The sequence below is a fragment of the Larus michahellis genome, chromosome 12, assembly GCF_964199755.1.
Source record: "Larus michahellis chromosome 12, bLarMic1.1, whole genome shotgun sequence".
In the NCBI taxonomy this organism is placed as follows: domain Eukaryota; kingdom Metazoa; phylum Chordata; class Aves; order Charadriiformes; family Laridae; genus Larus; species Larus michahellis.
In genome coordinates, this window is record NC_133907.1 from 16,031,347 (window position 1) to 16,044,990 (window position 13,644).

General features: G+C 40.7%; 1 protein-coding gene across 2 annotated transcripts in view; it reads left to right on the forward strand.

The window, feature by feature from the left end:
• The window catches only part of ITCH (itchy E3 ubiquitin protein ligase), a 61,792-nt gene continuing 48,148 nt past the window's right edge, over nucleotides 1-13,644 (forward strand). For both annotated transcript variants that reach the window (XM_074605337.1, XM_074605338.1), the window contains exon 1: nucleotides 1-106. The gene's annotated coding sequence lies outside the window, so the exon portion shown is untranslated. The remainder of the gene's footprint in view (nucleotides 107-13,644) is intronic.

Consider the following 13,644-nt stretch of genomic DNA (forward strand, 5'->3'; position numbering starts at 1 on the left):
CCTGCGCAGCTCCCGCCCGACTTTGTAAAGTCGCTGCCTCAGGTTGGGCTCGCAGCGGCTGCCATCTTGGCCGAGGGACGGAGGAGCTGCGAGGCTGCCGTGCCCGGTGAGGGGAGCGGGGCTCCGCGCTGCGGGCAGGGCGGGGAGGGTGGAGGTGACGGTAGCGGTGGGGATGGGACTCTGCGGGGTGCGGCGCGGCTCAGCGGCCTCGCCGCCCTCCTGGCTCTGGGCGGCCGCGGCGCGGCGGCAGAGACGGGGGTGCGGGGGACCCCGGCGGGCGTAGGCCCGGTTTCTTGAGGGGCTTCTTGGCCCCGGGAGGGCCTGGCTGAGGGAACCCCTTCATCCCCGCCGCGCTGTCCGCCTGGGCCCCGGCGGGGACAGCTCCTGGGCCGGGGGCCGGGCTGGGACGGCAGCATCGCTACTTCCCCGGGGCGGCAGTGCCGGGACCCCGGCGCTCCCTTGTCAGGGCTGCCTGAGCCCGCCGCCTCTTCTCTGCGCTGCGGAGCCCTTTCTCCGCTCTGTCTGGTGGGGACACCTGCCCGGAGCCCGGGCCGGGGTGCCCCTTTCCCCTGACTCTGCGTCGCTTTCTCCAGCTGTCCCCAGCGGTATTTGCTCCCCCCTCCCCGGCCGGACCCCGCCATCCTTTCCAGGCTCCTCGTCGCTGAGATCAGCCTCTAAACGTTCGCTCTCTCCGGGCCTTGGGGATTCGCTCCCGTCAGGGGCTTGGCTTTCCGGCAGCCCTTCCGCGGCACAGCCTTTGTGTTCAGCCCCCTCCGAGGAGCGCGGCCACGGGGTCCCCGGCCAGATGGGGCCTCCGCCGCTTTACGGGGCTTCGCTGCCTTTGTCTTGTCAGGGGACAGCCGTGCCTGGAAGTAATGTTTCCCGGCGATAAAGCACGACTGTGGCTGGAGGTTTATACTGAACTGCGTTCCCTGTTGTAAACACAGCAGAACGGCAACGCCGGTGCCGCCGCTTTATTTTGGAAACACGGACAAGTTCTAGCTGTTAACCCTCCCGCTTCCAAACAGGGTGTCTTTGACCTTGTGTGGCAGTGGTGTCGAGATAAAGGCAGACTAGGGTGTTTGGGGATGCCTATATCTAATTGGCGCTGATATCCAAGAATTCAGCTTGTTTTAATAGCTGTAATTTGTGATATTAAACTGGCAAAAGAACTTAAGATCTGTGTGTGATGCAGAGAGAAAGGGGGTGTAGCATTTGTGATATCCGTTTTCATTTGTGTGCCATCCTTTACCCTTGAAGCTTCAGAACATATCCCCAGCAAAACTTACCTTTATAGCTTAGATAGAGTTGAAGAAATCAGAAACCAGGGTATTTTAGACCCTCTTTTCCCAATGTATTATTACTTACTTTAGTGAGTTTCTCATTTTATTTGCTTGGTCTCTGCTACCCTGCCACTCATCCTTTTCGAAGAGAAAAGGAGAGAAATCTGGACTGGTATTTGTAAGAAGACCGCCCGTGTTGAGAGAATTACAGTAGATCGACCTATTGCTTGCTTGTGTTTACCTGAAAAAAAGGCATAGATGTTTAAGAATGAAACATGATCTGAAAGCTGTCTTTCATTCTGAGGATTTTAATGCTTAAAAAAAAAATCTTGTTTGAAAAAACAAATTTAAATTCTTATCTCTCTTCTTACAGAGAAAGTCCAAAGCGGTTCTAATTTAATTATAGTTACATTGCTCGCTGGTACAGCCGTTTAAATCTGAACTTGGTCTAGTGTGCATTCTTAGTTGTGGCTTGCCTGACAGTTTTAATCACTACACTGAATGCATTCATCTCCAAGTGATCATTGAAATAATAGGTAGCATTCTGATCCAAAGTGAATTTTCATGTCTTTAAAACAAAGAACTGATACAGTGCATGTGAAAGATGATGTTGCAGTGGAAAATAACTGAGACTCCTGAGTGCTAACTTTGAAAGCTTCTTACAGATTAAACAGTTATTTTGGGGTTTAAGAGAGATTGAGAGAAGATTATTTATATCAATTTATTAGTTAAGCAACATCACCTTGTTTTCCTCCCTCAATTTTTTCTCCCTTCTTAAAGTTTTGTTTCGTCTGTGGTGAAAGACACCTGAAATCTGAAGTTATTTTGTTTCTTTGTTTCCAAGTTTCAAAATGGTTAGGGGAAGTTAACTACAGAATAAATAAGCTGATAGGAAGACAGGTAGTAAAGTAGCATAATGTTTCCCTTGTAGAGTCTAAATTAATCACTTCCTAAGAGAGCTTACCTTAGAACTGCTTGAAAAATATGTTTTGTGAGATTAATTTTCTTCTATTTTACAGCATATGCAATAGATAGTCACTTCTCAACAGCATTGTCAGTATCTGTCAATGATAGCTTCTAAACAAACTTCTTTTGTAAACTTAAGCTGTTTAAACAAAGTGGTAAACTTACTGAACCATAGCAAAGTGCTTTTCACATTACAGCAAAAACAATTTGATTTCTGCTTAAAAGCAAGGAAAAGAGTCTATAGCGTTAGAGCAGAGGAAAAATTCCTTGCAAATGGGAATGATGAAACTTCTGGGAGTGCTGTGACTGATTCTGTTTATTTTTAAGCCTTTCTGTTTGTCTGTCCAGTTATCTGCATGTAATGTTCTAATTTTTGTCAGTCTGCCGTACTTATATGTAATTGAAGGAACTGCTTTGTGCCTGTACACCTAAGGAAAGTGAATACGTGTGCATAACCTAGAGGAGAATATTTGCCTCAGTTGCTTACTGTAACCGTACTTTGTCCAACTATAGAAGCACTTTGAAGTGTGTGCTTGCTTCAGAAGAGGAAGTAGACAAGCCATGATTATAGTCTAGCTTGGGAGTATTCTGTTTTTCTATATATTTACTTTCTACTGTCTCATAAATTGAGTATTTTTAAAGGTTTCAGGCAATCCTTCTTGGGCTTGGTTTGACTGTTACCTGAGCTAATTCTGTGTCCACATTTTGGAGAGGGAAAGGTAGTTTTTCTTCTTCATCCCTCTCATCTGAAGAATAAAGCAATAAGGACTTCAGTGTTTTCTGTAAGTGACTGGCATGCAGGTTTTACTTGCTGTAGTTCAGAGTTGCTGCAGGTGAAGGATTGATCTTTTCCTATACGAGAAATGCAAATTACACTTAATAGAAATGAAGGTACTATAACAAACTGGGAAAGAGTATTTTAAGGGAACCAAGGCCCTGTTTCGTATGACCAGCTCTTAAGTTATGCCTGGAATTTCTACTTTTACTATACTGGGGCATAGAACAAACTTCTGTTAAAACATCAAGGGCAGATTTTTTTTTCCCTCCAAGGAAGCATGATACTAGATCTTGTTATGCTGGTTATTCAAATCATTTTTTAAAACTTGGCAGTATGTTAATATGCTGTTCTGTTGGGTTTTTTTAATGTTTTATTACAGTCCTCTCATTTAGAAACTGATAATGCCTGCCTTCCACCCACCTGCCTGAGCTATTCTAAACTGTGCTGGTAGGAGAGGCTTGTTGTTTCAGTCATGAACAGAACTGCTTACGTGTTTGCATTTAGATCATTGATTTTGAAGTTCAGAGCTTAGACTCAAGTGGTATTGTTGTTGAGCAGGAAAAGGCCTATTCTGTTCAGGTGAATTGTTAAAGTTTTATTGCATGGAACCCTGTTTCTAATCAAGAAGTGAAAGTTCAGTGCCTTACCTTTTACCTGAAATGTGCAGATCTCGGGTTCTGGATTGGGTAGGTCATGATATGGAAGCTGGAGCTTTCAAGAAGAGGGTGTTAATATCAGCCTCTATAAAATATTTATGCTCTCTGTTTTCTGTTCTTTATAGGTCTGGCTTTTTGTCCGGGGTACCCTTTAGACATACTTTTTCTCTCTTAGTGTTAGCTAGATACCTGGTAATTTTTTTAAAGTGTGATACTAAGGAAAAGAAAGGTCAGGTATGGTTTAAAGCAGCCTTGAATGAAAAAACGATATAGTAAAGTCAGGTCTATAATCTGGTTCTGATTTATTAATTAATTCATCTAATGAATAGCCATTTGCAGTGAAATATCCATCAAGAATATAAAATTTGTGACTGGGAGCATGTTCGTTTACTTAAAAATAAAATGGGCTCTTTGATTCCTTCAGTTTCATGTGATTGTGATGGAACTTTTGCCTGTGCAAGTCATTCCTAAGTGGTTACTGCCCTTTTTAGCTTTTCCTCATCCAGTACAGTGAAGAAAGCTAAGGAAGTCTAGGTGCTGAGCAAGTTGGGGTATGTACTGAGACACAGAAGAGTGGACTGTGTTCATTTTTAACATGCTTTTGGTCAGTATCCATCCCTAGTGCCTGCTCCTGTCCCCAGTGCTAGCTGTCTTTTAATTATATATTAATAATCATTACTTTTGCTTGACAGTTAGAGTGGTCAGATATCCAAATTCTCATTTCTCCACTGCTGATTTAATAAACATTTGAATGGGTTAAGACCTGTTGCTCCAAATACTGCATTTGTACTTTTCTGACACCTTAAGTTTTGCTGTGCCAGATCGACCTTCTGGGGTGATCCTGCATATGAAAGACACTTAAGTCTATAAAGGGAGTGAGAAAAAAGAAAATACAGAAACTTAAAATATAAAAAGTAACAGTGTGACACTAATTTGTTTTTTGTATAAGGATATGCAAGTCTGCTTCTGTTCTTAAATGTGTGTGATTCATCCAGTGTGTGTGTTGCCATCAATGATGCAGTCTTCAAAGCAGCTTCTTATTCCAGCTATTTGAAGGGGAATAATGTGTATAATAACACGAAAGAGGAGGGAAATGCTGAAGGTTTCGGAAAACACTCTGACCACCTTACTCTACATTTAAAAAGTTTCTATAGCTATCCAAACCTGTGTTTGCAGGGTTGGGTTTTTTTTCATTGTGTAACATTTTGAATTCCATTTAAAAGTCCTCATCGCCTAAAGATACAGAGGAAAACTCAGGATCAATGGGCAGTACTTCTGCACATAATTGGCATACTCCATTTTCTGCTTGTTAAATTGTATTTACCAGTAAGACATTGGAATATCTTTTTTGTCTTTTGCAAGCGCAGCATGTGCTGGATATTAAAATGACCAATTTGTTAAACATTTGCCTGAACCAAATCTAGTTCAGGTCAATGAATAAGCTATCACAAGGCAACAGTGTTCTCCTTGTTGTTCTTTTTGTGCACCCGTCGACTCAGTGAATTTAACCCCTGTTCTGAAATCTCATTTGAGCAAGTGGATTTGCTCTGTGTGGAAACCTGTTGTCATTGCTCGTGGTTTAGTTAGCTATTCTCAATGGTTTAAAGGTTTTAAACATAGTCCTGTGAGGTGTGGCATATCATTCATTACTTTTTTCCTTCCCTTTTCTTTCCCCCCTCTTCAGGCCATCAGAACAAGACTGTTGTGGCATTAGTAACAATTTGAGTTATTAAAGATAACATTTAAGAAATGTCTTGCTTTCGTCTGGGATGTGAATGTCTGAACAAAGTAGTACTGTCCTGATGGCGATAATGGAGTTGAAAATGCTTTCAGACTGATGTGTGTTCACTTCGAAGCTGTGCACTTCCCAGTGAACTGTGCGTTTTGAGAGTAGAAGACACCAATAAAATGAAATTCATGGTTACGGGTGGATGATGTGGGAGTTGAGAGGAGAGGGACTTAGTAGACAGTAATAATAGATCTAGTGTGAGAGAAAGCCTGTGCCACAGCTGGGATTTCCTTGCTTTTTGGAATTTCACTTCCTATTTTTCCAAAGTACAATAAACTCTGTCTTTGTAATTTGTAATCCTGCCTTCATGACTTACAATCAAAGGCAGTAAGGTGCTTATGCATTACAAATGAAATAAAAAGTGTCTGAAGGAAATTTAGAACAACAGTTGTCAGAACTCCTGATGTGACTCAGACTCAGGGTTTGTATCTGGAAGAATGCTTTGCTGATTAAGGAGGTCATTACGTAGCATTATAACCCTGTGGACCTATACTTTTACTCCAGTATGTGAGTACCTTTTTGGTCTGCCACATAATGCATGCACAAGTAAGCTGTGAAGAGGTTTATGTATGGTGTAATCAGTGTGTTCACACTGAATCACATTCCTTGTACAGAATGCTTTGCCAGGGCATGCAAATTATTCCTATTTTATTAAAAACAAACAGGGGCCCTGGGCTTTTTTTTTCCTGAAGATTTACTGAATTTAAACAGGTCAGAGAGTGTCAGTTTAGCACTAGAATTAGCACAAAGGTAGGGAAGGTCTGTGTGACTGAGAGGAACGTAAAGAGGAGAGTGGGACCACTCCTTCAGCAATCTCAAGCTGCCAGAGCAGAGCCTGCCATCTGCGCTCCCCGATAGCTGCGGCAGCACTATTGCTGCCATTCTTACCGTGCAGTTACCTCTGGCTCACTGCTGAGTTTTAGTTTAGGGGACAGTTCTAAGCTTCTTCACAGACCCGTGGGCTTTAAGTTGTGTCCCTGCAATATGGTGATTCCCTTGAAATTGAAAGATGCAATTAGTGTTTGTTGTTAGCAGATAATCCTGTTCTTTTTTTCAAATGTGCAATTGTCAGTTCTTGATATAGAAGATCTAGGATGTAAACACTGAAACTTTTGTTCGGGGATTTTATTTATTACTACAGTTGGAAGTCTTGGGTGACCCAGCGTTTCAGAAAAGTAGTCTCCACTATCTTCTGATAACAGGGAAAGGGTTTTAGGGTAGCCCCACAAAAAAACAAGTTAAATGGGAGTGCTGAGAATATTGAAATAGTGATGCAGTTTTAACCCATCTTTTTCCTATAGTTTCTGGTTTTTTTTTCGGAGAGGCATGAGCTGGAATGTAGCAGGCAGTTGTACTTTGCAGGGTTGGGATAGTGGTGTTGTCCACTCCTGGCTATGCTTTCACATTCCCAGCTGGTCACTCGCAAAAGATTCCTAGGAAGCAGATAATGAACTTCTTTTGCAATTAGAAAACATGAAGGTGATTCTTCTGGAAATCAAGATTTTGCTGGCAGCAGTTTGCAGTTTTGAAAATGAGAGTGACTCATAGTAGACTTTCAGATACCTCACTGCTTACTTAAATAATCTCAATTTTATTCCCCTCACCCCCCCCAAAAAAAAAAAAAATCTCATTTTCATTGCATCTTTTGGATTTGTGTTCTTTACTTTAGACATGCATAATTTAGGTTGCAAAGATGCAACCTTTATTTCTGGCTGGCATTCAGTTTAGCACACAGGAATATTACTTCATTTTGTTGCAAATACTAGATTTCCAGTTTTAATTTCTTTTTTTTTTTGTAATGCTTAAGAGTATTCAGAGAAGCAGTTTATTTTTCTTGTGGGGCAATGTATGTCTATTCATACTTTAATAACTAGTTAACTGTAAGAATTTCAGTGCATTGGCTACAGTAGTTCTTACAGCTGAGTAAAAGTTAATCAAGAGGAACTGTGCCTTACACCATCAAATTTGCTAAGGCAAGTACAAGCAGCAAGTGACAAAGAACTTTCTTTTTCAAGAGATTTCAAATGATCAGCAATTTTCAGAGTTGTGGTTGTCACTGGTCCTAGAGGATGATTCATCATGTCTTAGATGAGCCTTGCCAGGTTGAATTGCAGCTCTGTGCAGCCTGTTTTGATTTGGTTTATTGCTCAGATACCAACGGTCACAATCTGTTTAGCAAGATGGTTTTTGTCAGGCGATACGACTTGCCAGAACCTTTCTCCTGACACCTCCCTGGCCCTCGCTGGCTGTGTTCGTGGGAGCAAAGAGGCGGAGGAGTACCCGGAGCTCTTTCATTGTTCCCCCCCAGAGGGGGAGGTACCTTTGTACACCTGTGAACCTCCATCAGTGCTATTGGACACTCGTAAAACAAGGTGCATTGTGTGCTGTTTTGTACAGAACATACTAAAGAATCATGTTTAGGTTAATGTAGATATCAGCTTTATTATGCTTTTGGAAAACCTATCTGCTAGATTTGAGTCTTCTAGGTGGCAGAGTCTGGTTTTGGTTCTGGGTTTATAGACTGCTAGTAAACAGCAGCCTTTCAAAAGGCTACTTTTAAAAACATTCTTTAAAACAACTGTAATAGTGGGTGAAGTTGTCATTCTTAGTAATGAACACAGTGTACTTTAATGGTCAAGCTTTTTGGTTTTTTTTTCCATTCCCCCCAGAGTTAAAAACTCTATGTAGGTTTCTTTGAATAAGGGTGTGTGTGAAGCATTGATAATGAAATGTAGCACTGAGAATGGAAGGGGGAAATAAGCTGAAGCAAGCATTGAGCTGTAAACAAGAAGGAAAACTAATGGCTGGAGATTACAAAATCCTCTGTAGATGCTGTCCTCTGTTCATAACTGATTATATAACTGTGTCTAAAGTGACATGCTTAAAAGCTGCAAGGTGGATGGTGAAACAGAAGGTGTTGGCCTTGTATTTCATTTTACCGTGAGAGTTTATGTTATAGAGATTGTTTTTTATTGAGACTTCATAAGTAATGCATTTGAAACATTTAAAAATAGCTGTAATACAAAAACATTAGTTTTCTTCTGATGCCAAATCACAAAATAACCAGTCAGTTAAAGCTCAAGTGGTTCTCCAGTGTACTAATACCAGCCTTTTATCTCTCTTCCCATGAGCACCAAATTAAGTTCTGCAGTTTCTGAAATTTGCTCATGAAGGTTAATGATTTCCGCCTTTTTAATTGGAAAATAACATAACACTGTAATCTTGAACTGTGATGTGATGTGGATATTTCTTTAATAATGAGATGGGGGGGTAAATGTATGCACTGGGAACTGTGAAATGAGTGAAATTAGTGTATATGTTAAAACCATAAGGCTAAAGTGGTAGAACAGCACCCTGATGTGAATTTATCATCTTGGTATGCAACTATATTATGCCTCCACAATCAAGTTGCCTGGATATATCATTGGTATTTTTGGCAGCGTCATTTTTATTTGGTTTTAGTATCATCAATGAAACTCCATTGCCATTCTCTCCCACTGAGATTTGGGTTAATTTATATAGATACTGAGGAGAAACTTTTAGAAACTGTTAGAGGATCAACATCCTTTAAGTGACACTCCAGACCAAATTTGTCATGCATAGGATATTTTTAATGTAAAATAGAGTAATTAGTTTGATTGAAAGTAGTGCAGAGATAGGGACAGAGGCTTTATAGATGCATGGGAGAGATACGGAGCAACATATGGGTAACTGTTCAGATTTGCTCTGGAAAGTTATCAAGTTATCACCATATGAGTTAAAATGAAGGAAATTCTTAAAAGTATGAACAGTTGGACACCTGCCAATAGCAAAGTAAAACATCTTTTTGAATAACCAGAGTGTTAACCATGATATTCAATGACTTCCCCATCTCTGATGTTTAACATAAATAATGAAGGGATACCACAGGTTCCAAGGCAGTGATATGTGAATGTTTTATGAGGTTTATTATCAGGGCAAAAGAAAATTAAAGTAAGCCAGGAAAGCAGTGTGCATATGCAGTGTACAATAGCATTCTTTCTGTTGGGACGGTTGAACTTGGCCTTTATTTTTGCATGTTTTTCAGTTTCACATTACCTGGTTGCCATTAATTGAAGCAAGCTAACAGTTTGGTATTTACAGTCTGTATTTATGTCTGTAGAAGATTAACTCAAGCAGTATTGTGTTGCTCTTATAATAGAGAGCAGCAATAAGGTAAACGGAAGTAGTTTTTAAAAGTGAGAAAAAATACCTAGTGGAGGCTTGTGCATTGAATTTTAATATAGGACTTCGGAAAAGCTGTAGAAATTAAAGACTTGACACTCAAGATGAAGATTACTGAACCTGAAGAAGGTGCATGCTGGCTTATGCAGTCTGTGCCTTCCTATTCAAACTAGTAAAACTTAAACTGTAATCAATAACTGGGCACTGAAAGGAAACCTCAGTTTGAAAAAAAAATAATTCTATATAACCAACTTGATAGATGTCTCTCTAGAGGAGGAATCTGCTACAAAATGGAGGCCTAAAGAGAACAAGCAGGAAGAATGAGACAGGTACAACAGGAATTATTGAGTTTGTTTTCAGCGAGTTAAAGAATCATGGAATAACTGAGGTTATAAGGGACTTGTGAACATCTGTTTAAAGCAAGGCCAGTCAAAGCGGTCAGTAACGTGACGTGTGCAGTCAGGTTTGGAATATCTCCGAGGATGGTGACTTAACCTCTCTTGGCAAGCTTCTCCACTTTTCAACCACCTCATAGTAAAATAAATAACTAAATCCTCTGTTTTTAAGTGGAATTTCCTGTATTTTAATTTGTACCCACAGACTATTGTCCCGTCACTGCGCACTGCTGGGGAGAGTCTGGCTTCATCTTTTGTAACCCTTTATATCCCCTTCAGGTATTTATACACACTGGTAGGATCCTCCTGAGCATTCTCTCTTCCAGGTTTAACAATTCTCTCTCTCCGATATGCCATGTTCCAATCCCTATATCATCTCTGTGACCCTTTGCTGGTGTCACTCCAGTACGTCTGTTTGACTTTTGATCTGGGGAGCCCGGAACTAGCCAGACTAGTGCACCAGCTGTGGTCTCAGCAATGTTGAGTAGAGGGGAAGGACCACCTTCTTCATCCTGCTAGTGATGCTTTCCCTGATGTAGCCCAGGATGTTGGTGACACTACTTTTTTGCTGCAAGGAAGCATTGCTAGTTTATCTTCAACAGGACCAGTGTTTTCTGCAAAGTTGCTTTCTGTCCAGCTGCCCCTCAGCCTTTACTGGTGCATGGGTTTATTCTTCCCCAGGTGCAGAACTTTGCACTTCCCGTTGTGGAACTTTTGTGTCATCAGCATATTTGCTGAGAGTGAGCTTGGTCCCATTGTCCAGGTCATAAATGAAGAAGTTAAACGGTATTGGCAAAGTATCCACCTCTAGGGTACAGCACTAATGACTGGCTTCTAACTGGGTTGGGTACCACCGATCACAGCCCTTTGAGCCTCACTCATCTGCCAGGTTTTCAGTCCACTCCAGAGTCCTCTGTCTGGCCTGTACTGCTTCATCTTGTCTCTGAGGATATTATAGGAGGCACTGTCAAAGATAATCAGCATCCCCTGCTGTCTTCTCAACTACCAAGTCATCTTGTTGTAGAAAACACTCAGGTTGGTCAAACATGATTTCCCCTTCATGCATCCATGCCGACTAATCAAAAAAATCACCTTCTTGTCCATAATATGTTTGTAAACGGCTCCTATGACAATTTGCTCCCTGACCTTCCCTGGCATTGAGATGAGACTGACCAGTCTGTAGTTTCTTGGATCTTCCTCCATGCTCTTTCTTCAGAAAGGCGTGCATTTGCTTTTTCTGTAGCCAGCAATGTGGAGAGTCACTCAAAGGAGCCGAGTGACCTTCCCACTTTTACATGGCACAGTGTGGGCTTCACTGAGATCAAACATGACTTCATAGATTTATCAGAAATTTTAGTTTTGATGAATGATTTTCTCTAGCACATAGAAAAAATGGGAAAAGAAACCAGTTTTTCAGCATCTCTGTGGATGCTCACGACTTCTTGAAATTTATCCTCCTTGTAAAAAGAAACATTTGTATTTACACAGATAGTGGTACTCAGTCACTTGTCTTCCTTCCACATGAGCTCATTGCATAGGCCTCAGAGAAACACAATCTGTTATCCTATTTGAAGACACAAATACTTTGTGCTTTACAGCAAAGCTTTTTTTTAACCTACAGCATTAATCATTCAAGTTAAATAGTTATATGCTTTAAATTCAATCTTAATCTATTTGACTAAAAAGATCCTTATTATTTACCTAATTTTAACTGCTGTGGTAATTCCAGTAGTTTTGCAGAAAATTTTTCTAGTCTAGAGTTTGTGTAGAAGAAAGCACATCTGTCCCAAAAGCAGATCTGCCTCAATGATGGATAGTGGGAAACGTCGGGGTTTCCTTTTTATATTTTTTATAAAGGAAAATGTTCTGTGAAAGAATCTCCTCTGAAACTATCAAAACAGAGTGAAAGGTAGAAGTCTTGAAACAAGGTGACTTGAGCATACTCATGCATGAAAATACCTATACCCACATTCACACAACTAAAGAAAGAGTGCAAAAGAATGAGCTTGAGTGACCATAATGTAGACCTGTGGAGGTCTTCCATATGGCCAGAATGCGAACCAGAGAGGAACAGGGGAAGGGGAAACAGGGAGTGCATCTGCATTGGGGTTTTAATTGTTTTAATTTGGACAAGGAGTGCACTTTGGAAATGAATCCCCTGATCGTTCTCACAGACTGCACTTTGATTTGTGAAATAAGCTTGGATCGAGGAAGCTGAATTACTTTTGGATGAAACTAAACTGGAAGCTGCAGTCCAACTGGTGTGGGGCTGTGGGATCAGAGGGGAGCCGTTCCAAAATAAAATTCCAGAAACATGTACAATGTGGGTATGGGGACTACAGACCTGTCTGACTTCCTAGCTCCATGTCTGTCACACTGCTCTGATTGCCAATGTGGACACAGTACAGCAAATCAGGTTAATGAAGGCGCAGTGAGAGTTCAAAGACTGTCATTGCTGGGGAGAGGCTGTTGGCATGCTAAAAGATGCCATAATGAAAAAGAGATGGGTCGACTACTGTGTTTATGAAATGCGTGTGCAAGGAGTTTTTAGAGAGATTAGCATACAGGAGGTGAGAAATGGGTCTGTTACAAAATAGGGATCTGTTTTGGCAAGTATTTCCCTCAGTGAAGCTTAGAAGCTATAAGACAACTCAATAAGCTAATACAAGCTGAAAGGGAACAGGCCTGTTTTCAAATACAACTTTTAGAAAGGAATTATTTGAATTTTCCTTGAATGTGTACAATGTGAACAAGTGTAGAAGAAGCAGTAAAAGTCTTCAAGAAGAAAAACAAAACCTAGATTGATAGAAGGGGAAGCACTTATATGGATTTTAATTGATAAAAGGTGCAGGGAAACACACATCCTACGATGTTAAAGGAATAGCTGTTACATTCACTAAACCCAGAGTTATTTTTGGAGAACAGTGAGATGGAGAATGCTTCAGGAGGAGTTAGCTTAGAAGCTCTTCTCACTCTTTCAATTGAGAACCATATGAAATGAGTGTATAAACATACACTGGAAAAATTATTACAGTTCTAAGAATTAAATCATGTAACAAAATAAATCTTGCAATATAAAATGGGTTTTTTAGAACTATTAGATTTGCCCACTGGTTTTAGTAAAGCAGTTTGATTTACAGTGGGCATGAAGTCCTGAAAGTAGTACATTATCTTGACTGTGAGAAATCTCTTCTGGAATGAAAGCTGGCTTGTAATTCAGCTTGATTGAAAGGTGACTGCTTAGGGTAGAAGAGGCAGTTTGTCTTTGGAGTTCGCCTGTTTCACTTTATTCACTCTATTTCTCCACATTATTGCAAAAACAATATAATTTCTAAGGAATGCATTTTTAGGTAACTTAGTATTTTAACTTTCATGTTAAATATGCTTTGTTTCTTTTGATAAGTTTTAGCAGGAGTATGGCAAGGGATATGTGAAAGGCCTGAAACGTTAAGGCTGTAAGGCATTTGTGCACATCTGTGCGTTAGGAAAATAGGATATGCATTTGTGTAAAGCCACAGAGCCACTCGCTTGTTGTTATAGTATCTGGAAACTTGAGTATCTATTGAGATACCTT